We start from the raw sequence: 16524 nt of genomic DNA on the forward strand, positions 1-16524 counted from the left end.
CACATCACAAAGCTGTTTCTCAGGAAGCTTCTTTCCAGTTTTACTCCGAGGATATTTTCTTTTACACCGTAGCCCTCTTTGGGCTTCCAAATATCACTTTGCGAATTCCACAAGAACAGGCTTAGCGAGCGGCGTCTTGAGGGGAAAGCTGTATCTCTATGAGATGAATTCACAGAACACTAAGCAGTTTCTCAGAAAGCTTCTTTCCAGATTTCATCAGAGGATATTTCCTTTTTCACCATAGGTCTCTATGGGCTTCCAAAAATCACTTTACCAATTCCACAAGAACTGTCATAGCGAAAGGCTTCTTGAGGGGAAAGCTGTAACTCTGTGAGATGATGCAACAGAACACAAAGAAATTTCTCAGAAAGCTTCTTTCTCTTTGTTATCGGAGGATATTTCCTTTGGCCCTATAGTCTTCAAAGGGATCCGAAATATCTGTCCTCAGATTCCACAGAAATAAGGCTGACAAAGAGATCCACGAAATACACATGTAACTCTGTGACTGGAAGTCACACATCACAAAGCAGTTTCTCAGAAAGTTTCTTTCCAGTTTTTCTCGGAGGATATTATCTTTTTCACCATAGCCCTCCATGGGCTTCCAAATATCACTTTATGAATTCCACAAAAACAGGCTTAGCAAGCGGATTCTTGAGGGGAAAGCTGTAACCCTGTCAGATGAATTAACAGAATACTAAGAACTTTCTCGGAAAGCTTCTTTCCAGATTTCATCTGAGGATATTTCCTTTTTCACCATAGCCCTCTATGGGCTTCCAAATATCCCTTTGCAAATTCCACAAGAACTGTCTTAGCGAAAGTCTTCTTGAAAGAAAAGCTGTAACTCTGTGAGATGGTTACAGAGAACACAAAGAAGTTTCTCAGAAAGCTTCTTTCTCTTTGTTATCGGAGGAGATTTCCTTTGGCCCTACAGCCTTCAAAGGGATCCGAAATATCTGTTCTCAGATTCCACAGATATAAGGATAGCAAAGAGATCACGAAATACAGATGTAACTCTGTGAGTGGAAGTCACACATCACAAAGCAGTTTCTCAAAAAGCTTCTTTCCAGTTTTTCTCGGAGAATATTTTCTTTTTCACCAGAGCCCTCTTTGGGCTTGCAAATATCACTTTGCAATTCTACAGGAAAAGGCTTAGCGAGTGGCTTCTTGAGGGGAAAGCTGTAATTCTGTGAGATGAATTCACAGAACACTAAGCAGTTTCTCAGAAAGCTTCTTTCCACATTTTATCTGTGTATGTTTCCTTTTTCACCATAGCCCTCTACGGGCTTCCAAATATCACTTTGCAAATTTCTCAAGAACTGTCTTAGCGAAAGGCTTCTTGATGGGAGAGCTGTACCTCTGTGAGATGATTTCACAGAACACAAAGAAGTTTCTCAGAAAGCTTCTTCCTATTTTTATGGGAGGATTTTTCCTTTGGCCCTATAGTCTTCATTGGGATCCGGAATATCGGTTCTCAGATTCCACAGAAATAAGGCTAGCAAAGATATCCACGAAAAACAGATGTAACTCTCTGAGTGGAAGTCACACATCACAAAGCAGTTTCTCAGAAAGTTTCTTTCCAGTTTTTCTCTGAGGATATTGTCTTTCTCACTGTAGCCCTCTACGGGCTACCAAATATCACTTTACGAATTCCAGAAGAACAGGCTTAGCGAGCGGCTTCTTGAGGGGAAAGCTGTAACTCTGTGAGATGAATTCACAGAACACTAAGCAGTTTCTCACAAAGCTTCTGTCCAGACTTCATCTGAGGATATTTCCTTTTTCACCATAGCCCTCTATAGGCTTCCAAATATCACTTTGTAAATTCCACAACAACTGTCTTAGTGAAAGGCTTGTTGTTGAGGGAAAGCTGCACTGGGAGATGATTTCACAGAACAGAAAGAAGTTTCAGAATGCTTCTTTCTCTTTGTTATCGGAGGGAGTATTTCTTTGGCCCTCCTGTCTTCAAAGGGATCCAAATATCTGTTCCTCAGATTCCAGAAATAAGGCTAGCAAAGAGATCCACGAAATACAGTTACAACCTGTGAGTGGAAGCCGACACATCACAAAGCAGTTTCTCAGGAAAGTTTCTTTCCAGTTTTTCTCTGGAGGATATTTTCTTTTCACCATAGCCCCTCTATGGGCCTTTGGAAATATCACCTTGAATTTCCATACAAGAACAGTCTTATGAGGCCAAGCCTCTGAGGAGGGACAAGGTAACTCTGTGAGGAATCTCAGAGAATTTGCCAGCTTCAGAAAGCTTCTTTTCCAGATTTCATCTGAGGATATTTCTTTCACCATAGCCCTCTATGCTCTCCAAATTACTTGAAAATTCCACACAACTGTCTTGAAGGAAGGCTTGTTGAGGGAAAGCTGTAACTCAGAGAGATTATTTCACAGAACACAAAGAAGTTTTTCAAAGCTTCTTTTCTCTCTCTGCTATCGGAGGATAATATTGCCCTTTGTCCTCTAGGGGTCTTCCAAGGGGTCCGGAATATCTGTCTCTGATTCATAGAAATATACAAAGGATCCACGAAATATGGATTAATCCTGTGGGAGTGGAAGTCACACATCACAAAGCAGTTTCCTCAGAAAGCTTCTTCCCAGTTTTTATCGGAGGATAATTTCTTTTCTACCATATTCCCATGGGCTTCCAAATATCACTTCTAGTTAATTCCACAAGAACAGTTCTTAGCGTTATTTCTTTGAGGGAAAGCTAACTCTGTGAGATGAATATACAGAACACTAAGCAGTTTTTCTGAAAGTTTCTTCCAGATTTCCATCTGAGGATATTTTCCTCTTCACCCAGCCCTCTAAATACCTAAATATCACATTGCAAATTCCACAAGAACTGTCTTAGCCAAAGGCTTCTTGAGGGGAGAGCTGTAACTCTGTGAGATGATTTCACAGAACACAAAAAGTTTCTCAGGAATGATCGTTTTCTTGTTATTGAGGATAGTTCCTAGGCCCTCTAGATTCTCAAGGGATCTGGAAAAATCCGTTCTCAGATTCCACAGATATGCTTTGGCGGCTAAAGCAAGAGATCCAATGAAATACTGATGTAACCTGAGAGTGAAGTCACACATCACAAAGCAGTTTTTTTGTTTTCCAGTTTTCTTGAGGATATTTTTTACCGTAGTCCTCTCTGGGCTTCCAAATATCACTTTTATGAATCTCACGTAAGAACAGATTTAGAAGGAGCGGCTCTTTGAGGGTGCTGTAAATCTGTGAGATGAATCAAGCAGAACACTGAATATTTCATAGAGAGCGCCCTTCCAGATTTCATCTGAGACATTTCTTCACCAGCCTCCAGGGTTCCAAACATCACTTTGCAATTCTAATGAACTGTTCTAGCGAAAAGCTTTCTTGAGGGGGAAAGCTGCAACTCTGAGACAAGATTTCCATGAACACAAAAAAGAAGTTTCTCAGAAAGCTTCTTTCTCTTTGTTATCGATCTATATTTCCTTTGGACTTTAGTCTTCTGAAAGGATCCGGAAATATCTGTTCTCAGATTCCACAGAAATACATGCTAGCAAAAGCAGATCCATGTAAATATAGATGCACCTGTGGAGGGAAGTAACACATCACAAAGTAGTTTCTCAGAAAGCTTCTTCCAGTTTTCCTCTGAGGGTATTTTACAACGTAGCCCCATGGTCTTCCAAATATCACTTTCGAATTCCACGGAATAGTTGTTTGTACGGCTTCTAGAGAGTGCAGCAACACTTCAGAGAAGGAATTCAAACTCAAGCAGTTTCTCAGAGTTTCCTCTCCAGATTCTCATCTGAGGATATTTCTTTTCACCATAGCCCCATGGGATTCCAAACATTTCATTTTTGTAATTCTACAAGAACTGCTCAGCGTAAAGTCATGAGGGGAAAGCTGTAACTCTGTGAGATGATTTGCCAGAACACAAAGAAGGTTCTCAGAAAGCTTTCCTTTGTTATTGGAGGATATTTCCTTTGCCCTATAGTCTTCAAAGGGATCCGAATATCTCTTCTCATAGATTCCAGGAAATAAGTTTCTTCCTAGCAAAGAGATCCAATTTAAATACAGTTGTAACTCCCAGGAGTGGAAGTCACACAAGCAGTTTCTGAGAGTTTCTTTCCAGTTTTCTCGGAGGATACTTTCTTTTCACACCATAGCCCTGAAGGGGCTTCCTAAATATCACTTTTTATTTCCACAAGGACAACAGCCTTGAAGGAAAGGGTTTCTTTGAGGGAAAGGTAACTCTGTGAGATGAATTCATGAACACTAAGCAGTTTCTCAGAAAGCTTCTTTCCAGGATTTCATCTGAGTATATTTCTTTTTCACCATAGCCCTGTATAGCTTCCTAATAACATTTGCAAAATCCATGAACTGTCTTTAGCAAAAGGCTCTTTGAGGGAAAAGCTGTAACTCCTGTGAAAACAGGAATTGGCTAGAACACAAGTGCTCTCAGGAACCTTTCTTTTCCTAGATTTCATCTGAGGATATTTCCTTTTTTCACCGTGAGTCTCTGCATGGGCTTCCCAAATATCACTTTGCAAATTCCATAAGAACTGTCTTAGCGGATTGCATCTTGAGGGGAGCTGTAACTCTGTGAGATGATTCCATATGAACACAAAGAAGCTTCCTCGTTTCTTTCTTTGTTATCGGGGATATTTCCTTTGGCCCTATAGTCTTCAAAGGGATCCGAAATGTTGTCTCAGACTTACAGAAATAATAAGGCTAGCAAAGAGATCTAATGAAATACAGATGTAACTCTGTGAGTGGAAGTCACACATCACAAAGCAGTTTCAGAAAGCTTCTTTCCAGAATTCATATGAGGATGTTTTCTCACCATAGCCCTCAATGGGTTTCCAAATATCACTTTTACAATTCCATAAGAACTGTCTAGCGGACGGCATCTTGAGGGGAAGCTGTAACTCTCTTGAGACGATTCTGCTAGAAATACAAAGTAGTTTGTCAGAAAGCTTCTTTCTTGTTATCCGAGGATACTTCCTTTGGCCCTATAGTCTGCAAAGGGATCCGAAATATCTGTCTCAGATTCCGTAGTTAAAGTAAGAAAGAGATCCACAAAAACAGATGTAACTCTGGGAGTGAAACACACATCACAAAAGCATAGTTTCACAGAAATTTTCTTTCCAGTTTTCCCGGAGGTTTTTCTTTTTTTCACAATACTCTATGGCTCTCTTAAATACCACTTCTATGACCTTAATATGAAATAGGCTTTAAAGTGAGCGCTTTGAGGGAAAAGCTGTAACTCTGTGAGATGAATCTCTACAGAAAACTAAGCAGCTCTCAGAAAGCTTCTTTCCAGATTTCATCCTCGGCAGGATATTTCCCTTTTTCAACGCAGCTCCTAGGGCTCTAAATATCACTTTGCACATTCCACAAGAACGGTCTAAAAGCAAAGTCTTCTTTGAGTGGAAAGCTGTAACTCTGTGAGATGATTTCCACAGAACAGAAAGAAGTTTCTAGAAAGTTTCTTTCTTTGTTATCGAGTATATTTCTTTGAATTCTATAGTGTCTAAAGAAACTGGAATTATTCCTGTTTCAATCCAGGAAATAAGGCTATGGTGAGAGACTTACGAAATACAGATGTAATTCTGAGTGGAAGTCATATATCATAGAGAGCAGTTTCAGAAATCTTTCCATTTTCCTCGGGATATTTTTCTCACCATAGCCGCTTCATCGGCTACTTCCAAATACCACTCTATGACCTACAAGAACAGCTGAAATGGAGTTTTGAGGGGTGCTATATCTCTGTGGATGGAATTAACAGAACACTAAGTAGTTTCTTCCGAAGCCTTTCCAGATTCCCCATCTGAGGATACTTCTATTCCACAATTGCCCTCTATGGCCTCCAATTATCCCTTTGGTAAATTCCATAAGAACTGTCAGCAGCGAAGGGCTTCTTGAGGGGAAAGCCAACTCTGGGTGAGATGATTTCACAGGAAATACAAAGAAGTTTCTCAGGAAAGATTCTTCAATTTGTTAACGGAGGATATTTCATGCTTATAGTCTCTGTGTTGAACTAAATATCTCTTCAGATGCCACAGAAATAAGCAGCAAAGTGATTCCATTGAAGACAGATAACTTCCCAGGAGTGGAAGTCACACATCAAAAGTAGTTTCTGTTTTTCCAGTATTTCTCAGAGGACATTTTCTTTTTCAAAATATCCTCTAACGGCTTCCAAATACCATGACTCCATGTAAGAACAGTTTAGCGCATGCATCTTAAGTGGAAAGTTGTAATTTGATGTAACTACAGTGAATACGGCGAGTTTCTCAGAAAGCTTCTTTCCAGATTCATGTGAGGATATTTTTCACTCATAGCCTCTACTGGCTTCCAAATATCACTGCGACCTACAAGAACTGTCTAGCGATGCATCTTGGAGGGGAAACCTGTAACTGTGAGATGGCCCCATTGAACAGAAAGAAGTTTCAGAAAGCTTCTTTCTCTTGCTATTCTTAGAGGATATTTCTTTTGGCCCTATTGCCTTCAAGGGATCCGAATTCATTCTCAGATTCCACAGAAATGGCGGCTAGCAAAGAGATGCAATGAAATACACAGATGAAAATCTGTGAGTAGAAGTCACACATCACAAAGCAGGTTATCAGGAAAGCTTCTTTCCCAGTTTTCCTGAGGATATTCTCCTTTCCACCCTAGCCCTCTAGGGGTTCCAAATATCACTTATAATACCACAAGAACAGCTATGAGCGGCTTCTTGAGGGGAAAGCTGTAACTCTTGTGAGATGAAATTCACAGAAAACTACGCAGTTTCTCAGAAAGCTTCTTTCCCAGATTTCATCCGGAAAGAGTATTTCTTTTCACCGTGAGTCTCTATGGGCTCTAAATATCACTTATGACCGGCAAGAATGGGCTTAGCGAGTGGCTTCTTCATGAAAAAGCTTAACCTGTGGAGATGAATTCATAACGCTTTCAAGCAGTTTCCCTGTGAAAGCCTCTTTGCACTTCAACTGAGGATATTTTTTTCACCTTAGCCCTATGGGCTTCCCAAATATCATTTCTGTGGGCCCACCTCGAACTGCCTTAGGGAAAGGCTTCTTGATCGAAAGCCGCAACTCAGAGATGATTCTACAGAACACAAAGCTAGTTTCTCAAAAAGTTTCTTTCAGTTTTTCTCGGAGGATATTTTCTTTTCCACCATAGCCCCTCTATGGGCTTCCAAACATCACTTTATGATTTCCAAAAGAACAGGCTTTAGCTGCCTTTCATTGTTATCGAGGATATTTCCTTTTGGCTGAGAGTCTCTAAAGGACCTGAAGATCTGTTCTCAGATCCTACAGAAATAAAAGCACAGCAGAGATCCACGAAATACTGATGTAACTCTGTGAGTGGAAGTCACATCACAAAGCAGTATCTCTGCACAGCTCTTTCCACTTTTCTCTGAGGATATTTTTCACTATAGCCCTTTATAGCTCTAAATATCACTTTTATGACCTATAAGAACAGGCTGAAGGAAGGCTCTTTAAGGTAAATAGAACTGTAACTCTGTGAGATGAATTCACAGAACACTAAGCAGTTTCTCAGAAAGCTTCTTTCCCGATTTCATCTTGGAGGATATTTCCTTTTCACCATAGCCCTATGGGCTCTAAATACCCACTTTTGTAAATTCTACTAAGAACTGTCTTAGCGAAGGCTTCTTGAGGGGAAAGCTGTAACCTGTTAAATGATTTCACAGAACACAAAGAAGATTCTCAGAAAGTCACCTTTTCTCTTGCAATCGGAGGATATTTACTTTTGGTCCTAGTCTCTCTGTAAGGGATCCAAATATCTATTCTGAATCTGGCTAGGAAATAAGGTTAGGAAGAGATCCTACTTAAACATGGATAAATGGTGAGTGGGAAGTCACATCACAAAGTGTCTCTGAGATATCTTTACACCAAGTCCAAACATCATCTTCAAATCCTGTTCAGCTCACATGACTGAGTCACAATGCCCATTAAGAACTAGAACATCCATCCTCCATTTCATCCTGAGTGATATCTCCTCTCAAACTGCCCCATGGGCCTCTAATATCACTTTGAAATCCCACAGTGGGACCCTCTCTGCCAAAGGCCTCCCTGAGGCGAAGCTGTATGCTGATTTCCACAGGAACACAGCAGTTTCTCAGAAAGCCTCTTGTTGTGATGGGAGGGATACCTCATTCTATAGTCTCAAAGGGACTGTAGAAATATCTGTTCTCAGATCCCACAGAAACAAGGCCAAAGAGATCCACCCAAACACAAGATGTAACTCTGTGAGTAGAAGCAAAACATCACAAAGCACAGCCTCCAAGTTTCCTCCAGCTCTTCGAGAATATTTTCTATTTTCATAATTTACAGCCCCATACGGGCCTCCAAAACATCACTTTAAGTAATTCCATAAGAAATAGGTATAAAGGAGTGCCTCTTGAGGGAGCTGCAATTTTGTGAAATGAATAACAGAACAATAAGCAGTTTCTCAGAAACCTTCTTCCAGATTTCATCTGAGGATATTTTTACCAGAGTTCTGTATAATTTCCAAATATCACTTTTGTAAATTCCATAAGAACTGTCTTAGCTGCCTAATCCTGAGTGGTGCCGTAACCCGTGATGATTCCACAGGTTCCACGCCAGCCTCCCTGCTCTCCTCACACCTAGGGATATTTCCCTTTGGGCCCCTAGCCTCAAAGGGATCCGGGAATGTTGTCTCAGATTCCTGAAAGTCACAGTAAAGATTCACGAAATACAGATGCAATTCCTGAGTGGCCACCAAAGCAGTCAGAAAGCTTCTTTCTGTGAATTATATGAGGATGTTTCTCACCATAGTCCTCTATGGGCTCTTCTCTGTATAATTCTATTAAGAACTGTCTTTAGCGGGATTTTAATTTTGAGGGAAAGCAATTTTCTGATGGGATTCTACAGAATACAAAGAAGTTTATCAGGAAAGCTTTTCTTCTTTTGATATCCGAGATACTTCCTTTTGGCCCTATAGTCTGTATAGGATCCAACATTCAGTCTCAGGATTCCAAAGAAGTATGGGCCAGCAAAAGAGATCCACGAAATACAGATGTAACCTGAGTGGAAGTCAAGCACATCACAAAAGAAGTTCTCCACAGAAATTTCTTCCAGTTTTTCCTGGAGGTTTTTTTCTTTTTTCTACAATATCTCATACCTAAATACTCACTTATGGACCCATTGAACAGCTTGAAGTGAAATGGGCTCTTTTGAGGGGAAAGCTGTAACTCTGTGGAGATGAATCTACAGAAAACTAAGCAGCTCTTCAGAAAGCTCTTTCTAGATTTCATCCGAGGATATTTCTAACGAGCCCTAGGGGCTTCCAAATATCACTTTGCACATTCCACAAGAATCGCTCCAGCAAAAGCCCCGAGTGGAAAGGACTCTGGTGAGATGATTTTCACAGAACAGAAAAGAAGCTCTCAGAAAGTTTCTTCTCTTTGTTATCGGAGGATATTCCTTTTAGTTTATAGTGTTCAAAGAATCCAATTATCTGTTCTCAGATTCCATAGAAATAAGGCGTAGCAGAGAGATCTACGAACATAGATGTAACCTGTGAGCGGGAAGCCACATCACAGCAGAGCAGTTTCTCAGAAATCTTCTTTCCATTTTTCTCAGATATTTTTTTTTCACCACAGCCGTCTATGGGCTCCCAAATACTCCTATGAATTCCACAAGAACAGGCTTAGCGAAGGCTTGAGGGGAAAGCTATAACTCTGTTAGATGAATTAATAGAACACTAAGCAGTTTCTCCTAAAGCTTCTTTCCCAGATTTCAATCTCGAGGATATTTCCTATTCCACAATTCGTTCTATGGCTTCCCAATTATCCTTTGTAAATTCCACAAGAACTACTATAGCGAAGGGCTTTGAGGGGAAAGCTGTAACTCTGTGAGATGATTCTACAGAATATAGTGAGCTTTTAGAAAGATTCTTTCGAGCCGAAAGAACATCGAGGATATTTCTTGGCGTTTATAGGTTCTTTTCGGGTGAATTGGAATATTCTTTGATGCGAGCAGAAATAAGGCTAGCAAAGAGATCCACGAAATACAGATACCTGTGAGTGGAAGTCACACACCGCTGTGCCTCTCGTGAAAGTTTCTTTTCCAGTATTCTCAGAGGACATTTTCTTTTCAAAATATCCCTCTATGGCCTCCTAAATATCACTTTGCGACTTACAAGAATATACTTAGCGCGGCATCCATGGAAAGCTGTAACTCCGTGAGATGAATTCAAGGCAATGGCTGGTGCTCTCAGAAAGCTTCTTCCAGATTCCATGAGGATATTTCACCATAGCTCTATGGGCTTCCAAATATCACTTACAATCTCCACAAGAACTGTCTTTAGCGGACGCATCTTTGAGGAAAGCTGCAACTCTGGTGAGATGATCTGACAGAACAGAAAGCACAGTTTCTCAGAAAGTTTCTTTTCTCTTGTTATCGGAGGATATTTTCGGCCCCATTGCCTTCTGGGGTGATCCCAACTATCTCTCAGAGATTCCACAGAAACAAGGCCAGCAAAGAGACATTTAAAAATGGAATACAGATGAAAAATCCGTGAGCAGTCACACATCACAGCTATATTATCACTTGTTTCTTTCCAGTTTTTCCGGAGGATATTTCTTTCCACTCATAGCCTTAGGGGTTCCCAACATTACTTTGCGACATTTTACAAGAATAGGCTTAGCGAGCGTTTTGAGGGGGTTAATTCTGTGGGAGATGAATTCATAGAAATTATGCAGTTTCTCAGAAAGTTTTTCCAGATTTCATCTGAGAGAGCATCCAGCCCCCCATGGCCTGCAACATCACTTATGACCCCACAAGAACAGGCTTAGGAGTGGCTTCTATGGAAAGCTGTAACCTGTGAGATGAATCTACATAATTCTAAGCAGGCTCTCAGAAAGCCTCTTGGCAGATTCTAACCGAGGATACTTTCCTTTTTCAATTTTAGCCTCTATGGGCTTCCAAATATCACTTGCAAATTCCACCTCAGAACTGCCTTAGCGAGGCGCTCTTTGAGGGAAAGCTGTAACTCTGTGAGATGATTTCATACAGAATACAAAGAAGTTTCAAAAAGTTTCTTTTTCAGTTTTTCTGAGGATATTTTCTTTTCCACTTAAATTTCTAAGTGGCTCTTAAATATCACTTTATGCATTTCTAAAAGAACAGGCTTAGCTGCCTTCTCATTGTTATCGAGGATATTTTCGGCCGAGAGTCTTCGGATCCAATATCTGTTCTCAGATCTCATGGTGAAATAAAGCTTAGTAGAGAGGGACCCTACGAAATAATTTCTCGATGTAACTTTGTAGTTACATCGCTAAAGCAGTATCTCAGATAGCTTCTTTCCACTCTTTTCTCTGAGGATATTTTCTTTTCACCATAGCCCTTTTATAGGCTTCCCCTAAATATCAATTTCATAATTCCACAAGAACAGGCTTAGCGAGCGGGCTCTTTTGAAGCTGGAAACTGTAACTCTGTGAGATGAACATGAACACTCAAGCAGTTTCTCAGAAAGCTTCTTTCCTGATTTGATCTTTTGAGGATATTTCCTTTTCACCATAGCCTCTATGGGTTTCTTAAATACCACTTTTGAAAATTCCACAAGAACTGTCTTAGCGAAAGGCTTCTTGAGGGGAAAGCCACTTCTAGCAATGATTTCATAGAATACAAAGAAGATTTCCCTTAGAGTGCATCTTTCTTTTGTAATCGGAGGGATATTTTATTTATGGCCTTATAGTTCTGGATCCGCCAAATATCTGTTCCCTCAGAATTGAAATAAGGCTAGGAAGAGATCTATCGAAATACAGATGTAACTCTGTGAGGAAGTCATCACACATCACAAAAGCAGTTTCTCAGAAAGCTTTCCTCCAGCCTTCCTAGGGATGACACTCTCACAACCTCACAACCCCAAGGGCCCTGGAACAATTTCAAACCCACAAACACTTCACTTGCCGGACTCCCGGATGGCCACAACCTGCAAGACGACTCACAAACCACAGCCTAACATAAGTTTCCTCCGTGCCAGCCTCCGAGGACATTCCCTGGGCCCCAGTCCTCAGAGGACCCCCAAACACCGTTCCTCAGAATCGTATATAGCCAAGGCTAGCAAGAAATCCACGAACACAGATATAACTCTGTGGAAATGACATCATAGCAGTTTCGGAATATCGAAGGATTTTCTTCACCATAGCCCTGGTCTCTAAATATCACCTTGCAAATTCCACAAGAACAGGCCATGAGCTGCTTGAAGGAAAGCTGTAGTTCTGAGAGATGAATTAACAGAACACTAAGCAGTTCCTCACAAAGCTTCCTCCAGACTTCATCCGAGGACATTTCTTTAACCAGATCTCATACCTGTCATCACTCTGAAAATTCTACACATTCTAGTTTAAAGGCTCTGAGGCCAAAGCCTGTAACTCCCGAGATGATTCCCACAGAACAAAAAGCCTTCTCTTGTTTTCCTTGCCATCTGAGGATATTTCTTTGGCCCTATAGTTCAGTGATCCAACATCTGTCTTTGTGATGCCAGAAATATAATTAGCAAACAGGATCCATTTAAATATAGATGTAACTCTGTGGAGTGGAAGTCACATCATAAAGTAGTGTTTCTCAGAAAGCTTCTTAGCAGTTTCACCGGAGGATATTTTCTTTTCAATTTTAGCTCTCTATAGCTTCTAAATATCACTCTGCACCTACAGAAGAGGCTTAGCGAAATGGCTTCTGAGGGGAAAAGCTATAACTCTGTGAGATGAATTCACAGAACACTAAGCAGTTCTCAGAAAGCTTCTTTCCAGATTTCATCTGAGGATATTTCTTTTCCACCATTTCTTTATGGGCTTCCTAATTATCCTTTGCAATCTCCACAAGAAATCGTCTTAGCTGATGGCATCTTGAGGGGAAAGCTGTAACTCTCTGAGATGATACCATTAGAACACAAAGAAGTTTCTCAGAAAGCTTCTTTTCTCTTTTGTTATCGGAGAGGATATTCTACCTCTATAGTCTGTAGGGGATCCGAAATATCTGGTCTCTAGATTCTTACAGAAGTAAGATAGCAAAGAGATCCACGAAATACAGATGTAAATTTGGAGTGGAAGTCACATTACAAAAGAAGCTCTGCTAGAAAGTTTCCTTTTCTCTGTACTTTTCTCGAGGATTTTTTTTTTTCACCATAGCCTCTAAGTGGCTTCCAAATACCACTTTTAATCTCCACACAAGAACAGGTTTAGCTTACAGCTTCTTGAGGGGAAAGCTGTAAATTCTGTGAGATGAATTCACAGATGAAACTAAGCAGGTTCTCATAAAGTTTCTTTCCAGATTTCATCCGAGGATATTTCTTTTTTCAAATGTAGAGTCTCTTAGGGGTTTAAATACTACTTTGCATATTCCAATAAGAATTGTTCCTAGCAAAAGTCTTCCTGAGGAAAGCTGTAACTCTGTGAGATGATTTCATAGAACAGAAAGAAGTTCTCAGAAATCTTCTTTCTCTTTTATCAGAGGATATTTCTTTGGCCTTATAGGGAGGCCCTCTCAAAGGAATCAAATATTTGTTCTCCAGATTCCTCCAGAAATAAGGCAGTGTGACTACATCACCTGTCACAAGCATTTAAAACCCATGGTCAAATACCACCTAAGCTAAGTGCTACCGTGAAACCCTCCTACCTCTATGACATTCTCCACCAAGCAGACCCCTGGGGCTTCCAAATATCACTTCTGCTAATACTCACAAGAACAGGCTTAGCGAAGCGGCTTGAGGGAAAGCTGTTGACTGGTGAGACAACTCACAGAAACAATGTCGCTCAGAAAGCCCTCCAGATTTCCTACCTGAGGATATTTTTCACTCAGCCCTCTATGGGTTTCCTGAAATATCACTTTGGTAAATTCTGGCTTTAAACGTCCTAGCCAAAGGATTCTTGAGGGTATGTTGTTACTTGTGAGATGATTTCTTTTATAGAATAAAAAGAAGTTTCTCAGAAAGCTTTCTTTGTTATCGGAGGATATTTCTTTAGCCCTATAGTGTCTAAAGGCATCCGAATTATCTTTTCTCAGATTCTACAGGAAATATACAGCAGAGAGATCTACGAAATACAGATGTAACTCTGTGAGTGGAAGTCATACATCACAAAACCGTGCCTCCTCAGAAACTTCCTTCCAGCCTTTCCTCGAGGATATTTTTTTTCACCATAGCCGTCTATGGGCTTCCAAATACCACTTTGCGAATTCCACAAGAACAGGCTTAGCGAGCGGCTTCTTGAGGGGAAAGCTGTAACTCTGTGAGATGAATTCACAGAAAACTAAGCAGTTTCTCCGAAAGCTTCTTTCCAGATTTCATCCGAGGATATTTCCTTTTTCACCCTAGCCCTCTATGGGCTTCCAAATATCACTTTGCACATTCCACAAGAACTGTCTTAGCAAAAGTCTTCTTGAGTGGAAAGCTGTAACTCTGTGAGATGATTTCACAGAACACAAATGAGTTTCTCAGAAAGCTTCTTTTTCTTTGTTATCGGAGGATATTTCCTTTGGCCCTATAGTCTTCAATGGCATCCGAAATATCTGTTCTCAGATTCCACACAAATAAGGCTAGCAAAGAGATCCACGAAATACAGATGTAACTCTGTGAGTGGAAGTCACACATCACAAAGCAGTTTACCAGAAAGGTTATTTCCATTTTTTCTCGGAGGATATTTCCTTTCTCACCATAGCCCTATATGGGCTTCCAAATATCACTTTGCGAATTCCACAAGAACAGGCTTAGCGAGTGGCTTCTTGAGGGGAAAGCTGTAACTCTGTGAGTTGAATTCACAGAACACTAAGCAGTTTCTCAGAAAGCTTCTTTCCAGATTTCATATGAGAATATTTCCTTTTTCACCATAGCCCTCTTCGGGCTTTCAAATATCACTTTGCAAATTCCACAAGAACTGTCTTAGCGAAAGGCTTCTTGAGGGGAATGCTGTTACTGTTTGAGATGATTTCATAGAACACAAAGAAGTTTCTCAGAAAGCTTCTTTCTCTTTGTTATCGGAGGATATTTCCTCTGGCCCTATAGTCTTCTAAGGGATCCGAATTATCTGTTCTCAGATTCCACAGAAATCAGGCTAGCAAAGAGATCCACGAAATACAGATGTAACTCTGTGAGTGGAAGTCAAACATCACAAAGAAGTTTCTCAGAAAGCTCCTTACCAATTTTTCTCGGAGGATATTTCCTTTTTCACCATAGCGCTATATGGGCTTCCAAATATCACCTTGCGAATACCACAAGAACAGGCTTAGCGAGCGGATTCTTGAGGGGAAAGCTGTAACTCTGTGAGATGAATTCACAGAACAGTAAGCAGTTTCTCAGAAAGCTTCTTTCCAGATTTCATCTGAGGATATTTCCTTTTTCAGCATAGCCTTCTATGGGCTTCCAAATATCACTTTGCAAACTGCAAAAGAACTCTCTTAGCGAAAGGTTTCTTGAGTGGAAAGCTGTTACTCTGTGAGATGATGTCATAGAACACAAAGAAGTTTCTCAGAAAGCTTCTTTCTCTTTGTTATCGGAGGATATTTCCTTTGGCCCTATAGTCTTCAAAGGGATACGAATTATCTGTTCTCCGATTCCTCGGAAAAAAGGCCAGCAAAGAGATCCACTAAATAGAGATGTAACCCTGTGAGTGGAAGTCACACATCACAAAGCAGGTTTTCAGAAAGGTTCCTTCCAGTTTTTCTCGGAGGATATTTTCTTTTTCACCATAGCCCTCTATTGGCTTCCAAATATCACTTTGCGAATTCCACAAGAACAGGCTTAACGAACGGCTTTTTGAGGGGAAAGATGTAATTCTGTGCGTTGAATTAACAGAACACTAAGCAGTTTCTCCGAAAGCTTCTTTCCAGATTTCATCTGAGGATATTTCCTTTTTCACCACAGCCCTCTATGGGCTTCCATATATCACTTTGCCAATTCCACAAGAACTGTCTTAGCGAAAGACTTCTTGAGGGGAAAGCTGTAACTCTGTGAGATAGCGAAACGCTTCTTCACAGAAAAGCTGTATCTCCCTGAGATGATTCCACAGAACACAAAGAAGTTTCTCAGAAAGCTTCTTTTTCTTTGTTGTCAGAGGGTATTTCCTTTGGTCCTATAGTCTTCAAAGGGATCCGAAATATCTGTTCTCAGATTCCACAGAAATAAGGCTAGCAAAGAGATCCACGAAATACAGATGTAACTCTGGGAGTGGAAGTCACACATCACAAAGCAGTTTCTCAGAAAGCCTCTTTCCAGTTTTTCTCGGAGGATATTTCCTTTTTCACCATAGCCCTCTATGGGCTTCCAAATATCACTTTGCGAAGAGCACAAGAACAGGCTTACCGAGCGGCTTCTTGAGAGGAAAGCTGTAACTCTGTGAGTTGAATTCACAGAACACTAAGCAGTTTCTCTGAAAGCTTCTTTCCAGATTTCTTCTGAGGATATTTCCTTCTTCACCATAGCCCTCTATGGGCTTCCAAATATCACTTTGCCAATTCCACAAGAACTGGCTTAGGGAAAGGCTTCTTGAGGGGAAAGCTGTAACTCTGTGAG

At 40.6% G+C, this 16524-nt stretch overlaps 1 pseudogene; it reads right to left on the minus strand.

The window, feature by feature from the left end:
* Positions 1–53: 53 nt before the first annotated feature.
* LOC116272642 lies at positions 54–16386 on the minus strand (annotated as a pseudogene).
* Between the last annotated feature and the right edge of the window lie 138 nt (positions 16387–16524).

The sequence above is a fragment of the Papio anubis genome, unplaced genomic scaffold, assembly GCF_008728515.1.
Source record: "Papio anubis isolate 15944 unplaced genomic scaffold, Panubis1.0 scaffold1447, whole genome shotgun sequence".
Lineage (NCBI taxonomy): Eukaryota > Metazoa > Chordata > Mammalia > Primates > Cercopithecidae > Papio > Papio anubis.